Source organism: Dioscorea cayenensis, chromosome 10 (assembly GCF_009730915.1).
Source record: "Dioscorea cayenensis subsp. rotundata cultivar TDr96_F1 chromosome 10, TDr96_F1_v2_PseudoChromosome.rev07_lg8_w22 25.fasta, whole genome shotgun sequence".
Lineage (NCBI taxonomy): Eukaryota > Viridiplantae > Streptophyta > Magnoliopsida > Dioscoreales > Dioscoreaceae > Dioscorea > Dioscorea cayenensis.
This window is the reverse complement of record NC_052480.1, coordinates 19,162,289-19,172,185: the sequence shown is the minus strand read 5'-3', so window position 1 is coordinate 19,172,185 and position 9,897 is coordinate 19,162,289. Positions and strand designations below refer to the sequence as shown.

The 9,897-nt window shown below is 45.1% G+C and overlaps 1 non-coding gene across 1 annotated transcript; it reads right to left on the bottom strand.

Moving 5' to 3' along the window:
• Positions 1–3,830: 3,830 nt before the first annotated feature.
• LOC120271362 lies at positions 3,831–3,937 on the bottom strand. The gene has a single exon (XR_005539974.1). It is a non-coding gene; the product is annotated as a small nucleolar RNA R71 (small nucleolar RNA).
• Positions 3,938–9,897: the final 5,960 nt, after the last annotated feature.

Genomic DNA, 9,897 nt, shown 5'->3' with positions numbered 1-9,897 from the left:
CTAGAAGATCATCCAAGCCCAAGGTCCAAGATTCTCAAGGCAAGAAGGCAACATCATACAAGGAGAGATCTACCACGATTTGAAGGAAGGAGACCCGCGGCTAGAGGAAGCGTCATTTGGCACTCCTTTGGCGGGGAAAGCGTCATTCGACACATTCTTCACCTCCTCCTTCACCATTTCATCTAGGGAGTGTCATTTATGCTTTTGTTTCATGTTTTGTTTGCTTGTATTGGTTGTTGTGGGATGATGACAGACTAGACCCCCAAGGACACCTGGTGTTGGTGAACCTTGGGGGGTTTTATCATGTATGTTGGATGATAACTTGTTAATTCCATGCTTGGGTAATTTTGAGATTTAATCCATTGTTTTCATGCTAAGTGCTACACTAAGGAGAAATCCGTAGCTCTTTTATGAGTGATGCATGTAGATGTGACTTGCTCGCATGTATTAGATCATGAATGGATTAGAAGGGGATACTTGTATCATCACGCCGAGAAATCGGGTGTTTGGTAGCCCTCCATGTAGGTTTAATCCGAAGAAGAGTAGGTTTAATCCTAAGTGAGATTTCCTCGTACTCAATGCAATCGTAGGAATGTAGATTTGGAAGAAATTCCTATCTATGTTCGTATGGGATTAGGGTTCAATCGCCGAGAAATTGGGGTTGTTCTAATCTCGGAATCTCATGGTCCGTTTTACCCTTGCATCTTTAGATCATCATCCATGTTGCATGATAACCCATCAAAGGGATCCTCATCCATAGGCCTTTGCATCTCATTGATTTTCTTGCTTGCTTATTGCTTGTTCTCTCTAATTTGTTCATAACCTTGTTTTAGTTTTAATTGTTTTTAGTAGAGTAAAAATCCATCATTTGAGATCTTAGGCTAGATAATAGCTCGAGAAGGAGTAATAGGAGATCCTTAGCCCCGTGGAATACGATCCTCGTGTCTTCACACGAGGTATTACTTGGCGATCACGTACACTTGCGGAGAAGCAATCAAGTTTTTGGAGATTTTGTGTGGAATAGCAAAAATCTCACCATCCTTTTTCAAGCTTTCGGAAGGAAGCGTACTATGCACCACTTGGATTTTGCCAAGTACTTGGGGATCTATGATGATGAGTTTATCAACTCCATGCCCGTTAAACGTCTTAAGCTTTATTTCCCAAGTGGAGTTGGTCAAAGAAACTATTGGGCGACTTTGGCGGGTGATGATCAAACACGAAAGGCTTCACGCGTGATTGACCTGGCACACAGATTCATTCATTCTTTGATTGCTCGATCTATTTGTGGCCAGACCGATAGCAAGAGGGTTGTCACTCAAGCTGATATTTATACGATGTATGGCATCTTCGAGCAACGCCCTACTCACCTTGGCCATCTTGTCGCCGATGCATTTCTTCACCAGGGCTCGTATACACGATTGGGAGCTATATTTATTGGGCCCTATGTGACTAGATTGATCTGTGGCATGGGTTTACTTGAGTAGACGCGAGGCATGCCCATTGTAGGAGGTACAGTAACCCTCGAACCAACCCACATACGGGCAATCGGCGTGGTGATCACGTGTGGCCGCCCCACACGGCACCAGGCCACTAGTGAGTCTAGTCAGCGACAGACTGAGCACAAAGAGTTAGACCCTGAGGGCACACCTGCTCCTACCCCCAGTGCTACATCTTTACCTGACTTCGACATGTGACTGAGGGGGATTGAGGGTGAGGTTCAGGCTGTGCGTCAGGAGCAGCGTGAGATTCGTGGCCAGCTTCCCAGATCACTGAAGCAACTTTGTAGCATATACTGTAGCAGCACTGCTCACAGCCGGCCGAGAAACCAGAGAAACAGAGAATCCACACAGGCGTGTGGAAATTATCCACAGCCGTGTGGAAATTCCGCACGGGTGCGTGGAGCATCCACGCTCGTGTAGTCGCCCGATTCCAGCCCTATTTAAAGCCGATTTAGCCTTGATTTTGGTATTCTTTTCTCCATCTTTTCCCCAACTTGAGAGAGGGCTTCAGCTAGGGTTTTGAGGGGTATTAGCCAAGGTTTTGGAGAGGTTCTATGGCTCCGACATCGTTATTCCTTAGGAAGAAGGTTGGTAGGGGAGCTTCCGTCAAAGCGTATCCTATAACGGACGACGGAATCCTTGGACGACGAGTAGAGGACTTTCCACATGACCATCGACATGACAATCGAGGGGGTTTCTTTATGGATTCATTGCTTTTACATTCTATTTCTTTGATTGTACTTAGCTCCATGGAGAGCTAAAGCCCTAGTGGGTACTCGGGTATTGTGAACCCTAGGATGTATTTGCTTCTTTGAACCTCTTTATTATGCTTTCAATAAATTGATGTTTATTTTGAGTTCCAACCTTGAATGCTTGATTGTATGAACATTTCCCCTAGAGTGACACTAGGGTTGAGAATTCTTGTTGGTAATCTTGTGAGTGAGTGACACACCACGAGCGTTAGACAAAGCTAGGTTGGAGAGGGTTGAGAGGGTGAGTCGAGAGGTACAGGAGCGTCCCCTTTCCCCTCCAGCGTGATAGATTCTACCTCCGTTCCTTGACTTCTTTGAGGCCATAATAGAGTGAATGGTCTAAGGGATGAACTTTCGCTGGGGCTTAGTTGTCCTTGTAACGGAGTGAAGCATTGAGGTGATCTTAGTATCTAGGTCTTAATTGTGGTTAGGGACCTTCCACCTGCACCAAAGGGTTAGGTCTATAATTAGGAAGGGATTTATCACTTGGAATCCCTAGAGCTCATTGCAACTCTATGCAAGTGTGAGGTGTTGAGATTGTTCGATTTCTCCTCCGGGACATGTATAGAGTTAGGCATAGTTGACCTTAGATTTGGGAATATGTAATTAAGGATCTCCATGACTCACCATGCATTGATTAGGAAGCATAATAGATGGTTCTTGCACTTGAAACAATTATCCTAGGTAGAGCATTATCCGGGTACCCCATCTTTCTCGATTGCTTGTTGCTTTTACTGATGAGAATTGAATCATTGTCACACTCATTATCATTGATCTTTTACATAGCTAAGAATCAAATTAAGTATTTTTATTCTCTACTCCCTGTGGATTCGATATCCGCTCACCCAGGATTATTACTTCGACAAACCCGTGCACTTGCGAGATATACTCAAGGGGATCTTGTCAAGTTTTTGGCACCGTTGCCGGGGAGCTAGGCATTTAGAGATACTTTCCACTTTGTTTTCTTAGCTATTTCACCACAGATTCTATTTCACGTCTTCTTATTCTATCATTGTTCTGATTTTCTTTTTCTTTTTTTTTGGTGCAGCTCCAGGTTATGACCCGAGGGAATCCATCAATATTGATTGAAGGAGACCGTGAGCTTGAACGTACACTTAGAAAAAAAGGAAAGAACTTGTGCAAGAATAGCATAATTCAGTTGATTTGGAAGGAGATGAATCTGAAAACATGGCAGCACAGAATGAGCAAGAGTGAACACTATCCGACTATGCCAGACCTTCAGTGTTGGGGACACAATCGAGTATTGTGCGTCCCCCAATTACAGTTCAGAACTTCAAGCTAAAGCCGGCATTCATCCATATGCTGCAGCAGTCCGCACAATTCAACGGTTTGGCCGATGAGGATCCAAACAGTCATATAGAGAGCTTTCTTGAGATGTGCGATATGCTAAAGATAAATGGGGTGATGGATGATGCCATCAAATTGAGAGCCTTCCCATTTTCCTTGAAGGGGGAGAGCGAAGCAGTGGCTACACTCATTACCTAAAGCATCAATTACTACACGGAAGGAGATGGTAGAAGCTTTTCTAGCCTGTTATTTTCCTCCCGAAAAATCAGCAAAGCTTAGGAATGAGATCTCGTCCTTTGTTTAGTTGGAATTGGACTCTCTATTCGAGACATGGGAAAGGTTCAAGGAGCTCCTGAGAAAGTGTCCGTAACACGGATTCCCGGAGTGGATGATTGTTCAAACCTTTTACAATGGTTTGAACCTGAGTACAAGGCAACTCTTGGATGCGGTAGCAGGAGGCACCTTAGGTAGCAAAACCCCTGATGAGGCTCGTCAATTAATTAAGAAAATGGGGTTAAATAGCTACCAATGGAATGTTAGGGAGAAGAAAAAGGTGGCCGGTCTCCATGAAATTAATGCGGTAACCTTATTGGCGGCGCAAGTAGAGAGTCTTAGTAAGAAGCTAGATCTCATAGCTTCAAATAGAGTTGCGGCCATGACCAATTGCACCGGTTTTGGTGGAGGACATGCTCCCTCTGATTGCCCGATCGTTATTGGTAATGTTTCTTCAGTGGAAAACGTTGCCTTTGTAGGTAATGGCATGAGACCTCAAGGGAACCCATATAGCAATACTTACAATTCAGGTTGGAAGAATCATCCCAACTTTTCATGGAGTAATAAAGGACCACAAAAGGCCATGGGGCCACCGGGTTTCCAACAACAACAATAAGCCCCTCAAGTGGAAAACAGAATTTCAGGCTTGGAAACCCGAATGACGGATTTATAGAAGCACTTGGCTAGATTTGTTCAATCTGCAAATACACTGTTTGAATAAGTCGAGGCTACACTTCGCAACCACATTGCCTCTTTGCACAACTTTGAAAATTAGGTGGGGCAAATTGCGAAGTCTCTCTCCAAAAGGCCCCATGGAAATTTACCAAGCAATACGGAAACCAACCCTAGAGAACATGTGAAGGCGATCACTTTGAGAAGTGGTCGTGAGGTTGAAGGGAGGCTTCCGAGTGAGAAGCCGAAAGAACACACTCCCGAGGTTGTAGGGGTTGAGGAGGGAGCAAGGAAAGAGAAAGAGGTAGCATCCCCACCTTTCAAGCCAAGAATCCCTTATCCCTCTAGGTTGAAGAATGACCAAGGGGATGAACAGTAGAAGAATTTCTTGAGTTTATTCAAGCAACTCCACATCAAAATTCCTTTGGTAGAGGCATTAGCTAAAATGCCTAAGTATGCGAAGTTACTAAAAGACTTGTTGACTAACAAGAGGAAGTTAGAGGAGAGTGCTTGACAAGGTCCCCTTGCTTATATCCCGCAAATGCACAGGTTTGTCGAAGTAATAATCCCGGATGAGCGGGGTCATATCCACAGGGAGTAGGGAGTAAAGACACTTAATTCGATTCTTAGCTATGTGGAGTATCAACAATGATAAGTGTGGTAATGATTCAATTCTCAGAAATTAAAAGCAACAAGTAAGAGAGCAAAAGTAAGGAGGAGGCAAGGCAATCGATAAAGATGGGGTACTCGGATGATGTTTTACCTAGGATAATCGTTTTCAAGTGCAAGAACTCTCTATTATGCTTCCTAATCAATGCAATGGTGAGTCGTGGAAATCCTTACATACATAGTCCCAAATCTAAGGTCAACTATGCCTAACTCTATACATGTCCCGGAGGAGAAATCGAACAATCTCAACAGCTCGCACTCGCATAGAGTTGCAATGAGCTCTAGGGATTCCAAGTGATAAATCTCTTTTGAGATTTAGACCTAACCCTTTGGTCCAGGCGGAAGGTCCCTAGCCACAATTAAGCCCTAGATACTAAGATCACTTCAACGCTTCACTCCATTGCACGCACAACTAGGCCCCAGCGAAGGTTCATCCCTTAGACCATTCACTCTATTATGGCCGCAAAGAACTTGAGGAACGGAGGTAGAAGCTATCACGTCGGAGGGCAAAGGGGACGCTCATGTACCTCTCGACTCACCCTCTCAACCCTCTCCAACCTAGCTTTGTCTAACGCTCGTGGTGTGTCACTCACTCACAAGGTCACCAACAAGAACTCTCAACCCTAGTGTCACTCTAGGGGAAATGTTCATACAATCAAGCATTCAAGGTTGGAGCTCAGAATAAACATCAATTTATTGAAAGCATAATAAAGAAGTTCAATGAAACGAATATATCCTAGGGTTCACAATCACCCAAGTACCCACTAGGGGTTTAGCTCTCCATGGAGCTAAGTACAATCAAAGAAATTGAATGTAAAAGCAATGAATACATAAAGAAACCCCCTTGATAGTCGTGTCGATGGTCTTGTGGAAAGTCCTCTACTCGTCGTCCAAGGATTCCTTCGTCCGGTATAGGGTATGCCTCGATCGAAGCTCCCCTACCAACCTTCTTCATAATGGAATCACGATGTCAGAGCCATAGAACCTCTCCAAACCTTGGCCAATACCCCTCAAAACCCTAGCCGAAACCCTCTCGCAAGTTGGGGAAAAGATGGAGAAAAGAATACTGAAATCGGGGCTGAAATCGGCTTTTAAATAGAGGGTGGAATCGGGGCGACTACACGGGACGTGTATGATGTCTGCACTGCACGTGGAATTTCCACAGGGCGTGGATAATTTCCACGCCCGTGTGGATTCTCTGTTCTCTGATTTCTCGTCGTTTGCTGTAAGCAGTCTATTGCTAGAGCAGCTACGATGCACTGCTATAGTACTCTGCCGGAAATACTCCCGAATTTCATACTTTCATTTGGGTAACGCAAACGGGCACACGTTTACATCGTGGATCACTTGCTTATTTAATGATGTACATGTTGGTGGATCTCTTGTTCTTTTATGCATAAGTCGGAATGCTCGAGTGTGACTACCTTTGTGCCCCTCCAAATGAATGTGCTCACTAGAATACGAGGAGGTTGGCACACACTCTAGCATCTCACACCTTACCTATGTCTTCGCGTTTGAACCTTAGCAAGATTTTCTCCAAAATTGGTGCATTATGATCCACATTAGCCTATTTCCTTCATACTCGGCCTCACAATCCTACCTGCATAAAAGTAACATAAAAACACACATATTAATGTAAAAACCTGAGAAAAGTAATGCTCAACATAAGGAATGAACGCTTCGCATTCAATTCGCACAAGCACTTATCAGTGCTTCAGTGGTGCTAGATGCTTCATGCTCGGTGATGCTGTAAAAGAACATGCCGAACAAGAAGAAAGACCAGGGAAGCTTCATTATTCCGTGTAACATCGGCAACTTAGGTGAGGAAATTGCACTGGCGGATTCAGGGGCAAGTATCAACGTCATGCCATACACTTTCTTCCAAAAGCTAGGCTTTGGAGAGCCTAGGCCTACTCGGATGACTTTACAATTGGCGGACCGAACGGTGCGACATCCGAGAGGTATCATCGAAGACGTGCTTGTCAAGGTGGACAAGTACATTTTTCCGGTTGACTTTGTCGTGCTAGATGTCGATGAAGATGCGGATGTACCCTTGATACTTGGGAGACCGTTCTTGCGGACTTCCAAATCATTGATTGACATAGATGACGGAGAGGTCAGATTGAGAGTTGGAGATGACAAACTCACTTACCGCCTTGCTGAAGCAATGCGGCATTCTCTCGATTTTGATGCCACTTTGTATTTTATAAATAGTACTGATGAGCTTGTTGATGAATACATGCAGGAAATGTTCAACCCGGATCCATATGAAGGTTTGTTCAACCAAGAGGAAAGCAATGAAGAAGTAATGATGCTTGGGTCGACTGAAGATGTAACATCTACCCCGGGGATATTGAAGAAGGTGCTCCGGAAAATGAAGAGGGCTAGGAGACGCCATTGAAAACGCTCCAAGACTGTTGGAGACGTACATGAACCAAGAAAGTTGGATGAACCATTGCTAGGCAATACGAAGCCCGATAATACACACTCTACCCTCAAGAGACTTTGCATATCATGTTTCCAAGCCATGGGTAAGAGGGCGACTTTCATTCATGAACCCCCGTGAGGTAAGACAAGATACGTCAAGCTAAGTGACGTTAAACAAGCGCTTCTTGGGAGGTAACCCAAGTGTTTACTGTTTTCTTATCTTTTAGTTTTGTTTGTTTGCATAAATTGTTAAGTGTTGGTGTCATAATTTTTAGATGCTTGTGCTGCGATTTTGTTGTGGTGTTTTTTAAACATTCATTTTGTGTTTTATGAGGAATTGGTGAAAGTTTGGTCGTTTGAGCTCTATTTCATATTTTTCACTGGTAAAATTTGCATAATAGGGCAGGCTCTGAGTGTGTAAACATGTTCAGAAATTTTTTGCAGAGCCTGCAGATTTTTCTAAGTCATCCAGAGAAAACACACGGGCGTGTGGACTTTCCACACGGCCATGGGGATTGCACTCCGAGCTCACGCAGAAAAGGCACAGGGGCGTGCGGCTACCCCTGTGAATGACCATGCGACTGTCACACGCCCGTGGGTAATTTCAGCATGGGCATGTGGATTCCTGCAGAGTTGGGCAGATTTTTCCCGAGAGCACATAGGGGCATGGACTCACCCCTGTGGGCAACCTTGTGAACCATGCACGGGCATGGGTAATTTCTGCACGCCCGTATGAAACTCTGCAGAGGAGTTCTCTCCATCCCGAGAAAACACAAGGGCGTGTAGTTGCCCCTGTGAATTGGGCATGTGAATGTCCACGCCCGTGTGGAATTTCCGCACGGGCGTGTCTAACACTTGGTATTTTTCTCGGATGTCCAGAGAAGCCACAGGGGCGTGTGGCTGCCCCTGTGGATCGGGGCCACGGGCGTGGATATTTTTTGCACGCCCGTGCGAGAGCAGTCAGAGTCATAGGAACGTTTTCCACAAAGAGCACAGGGGCGTGCGTACGCCCCTGTAGTACTTTTTAAGTGAGGCACACGAGCGTGAGGAATTTCCACACGCCCGTGTGGATGCACAGAACGCCAAAAGTCGTGAACTCTGTCTAAAAGAGTATAGTTCCTCTCCCTCTTCATTTTCTTAATCCATCGCGTCGGTAAGTTATTTTTTATCATCTTCCTTGCCAATTCATGGTTTCTATCGATTAACCTGGTTAATAATGCTTCGTTTCTTCAATTGGAAAGACGATTTATGTTTAGAACGAAGTTAGAAGTATTATTAAGTTGTATTTTTGTATTGTTGAAGCGTGGCCGTGTGATTCTCACGCCCCATGGATCCACACGGGCGTGCAGAAATTCCACACGACCGTGTGGATTTTTGCAGCATTAGTTTATCAACTTGTTTGATCAATTTCATTTAAATCTTGTAGATTATTGCACCTAGGTCAAAGAAGCAAGCTAATAAGAGACCACGTGAGTCATCTCCTGACCCCGAGGGTATGCGGTTTGCAATTCCAGAGCATCAGGTTCGCTATGAGCGCCTGCCGAGGCTCTGGTTTGGGCAGACTCGATTCTTAGACATGACTATATTGCGAGATCTGCAGCAGGGAGATGAGTTTACTGATGAGATCGAAGATCTCGTTTCAGAAGGTGGTTGGCGGTAGTTGCTGACGAATAGAGAGCCAGCCATCAGAGAGTTTGCACTGGAGGTGTTATCATCAGTCGAGTTTGCTAGATCGTATGCGAGCTTCGATAGTGTGGACACCATTCAGTTCAGAGTATTTGGACACCACCATAGCTTGAGCATTACGCAGTTTTCAGTACTACTTGGCTTGTACGAGGAGGCATTCATAGATACAAAGGAATATGCGCAGTTATCGACTGATTACCCTAGAACCTTGACCCCGTAGAGAGCCTACAAAGTGTTATGTGGTCAAGGTCAGTACGAGCTGGGGGTGTCCAAGGCCACGTGCCTTTCTCGACCTGCATATAGATACTTGCATGCCATTATGAGTAGGTCAGTAAATGGCCATGGTGATATGCACGGTGTCCCTGAGCCGTCGAGAACTCTCGTACTTGTACTCGATGGTACAGCGCATACCAATTTACTTAGGGCACATCCTGGCAGAGTACATCAGACATCAGGGGCACTATGCTAGACTGGGAGCGATCTTCTCGGGCCCCTACATTACGAGATTAGTCTTTGGGCATGGGTCTCTTGGATTCGATTCAGCGAACACTGGAAGGCGAGTGTACCTGCTCTCCTGAGTCTAGAGACGATGCGGTTAATGGGCATGGTCC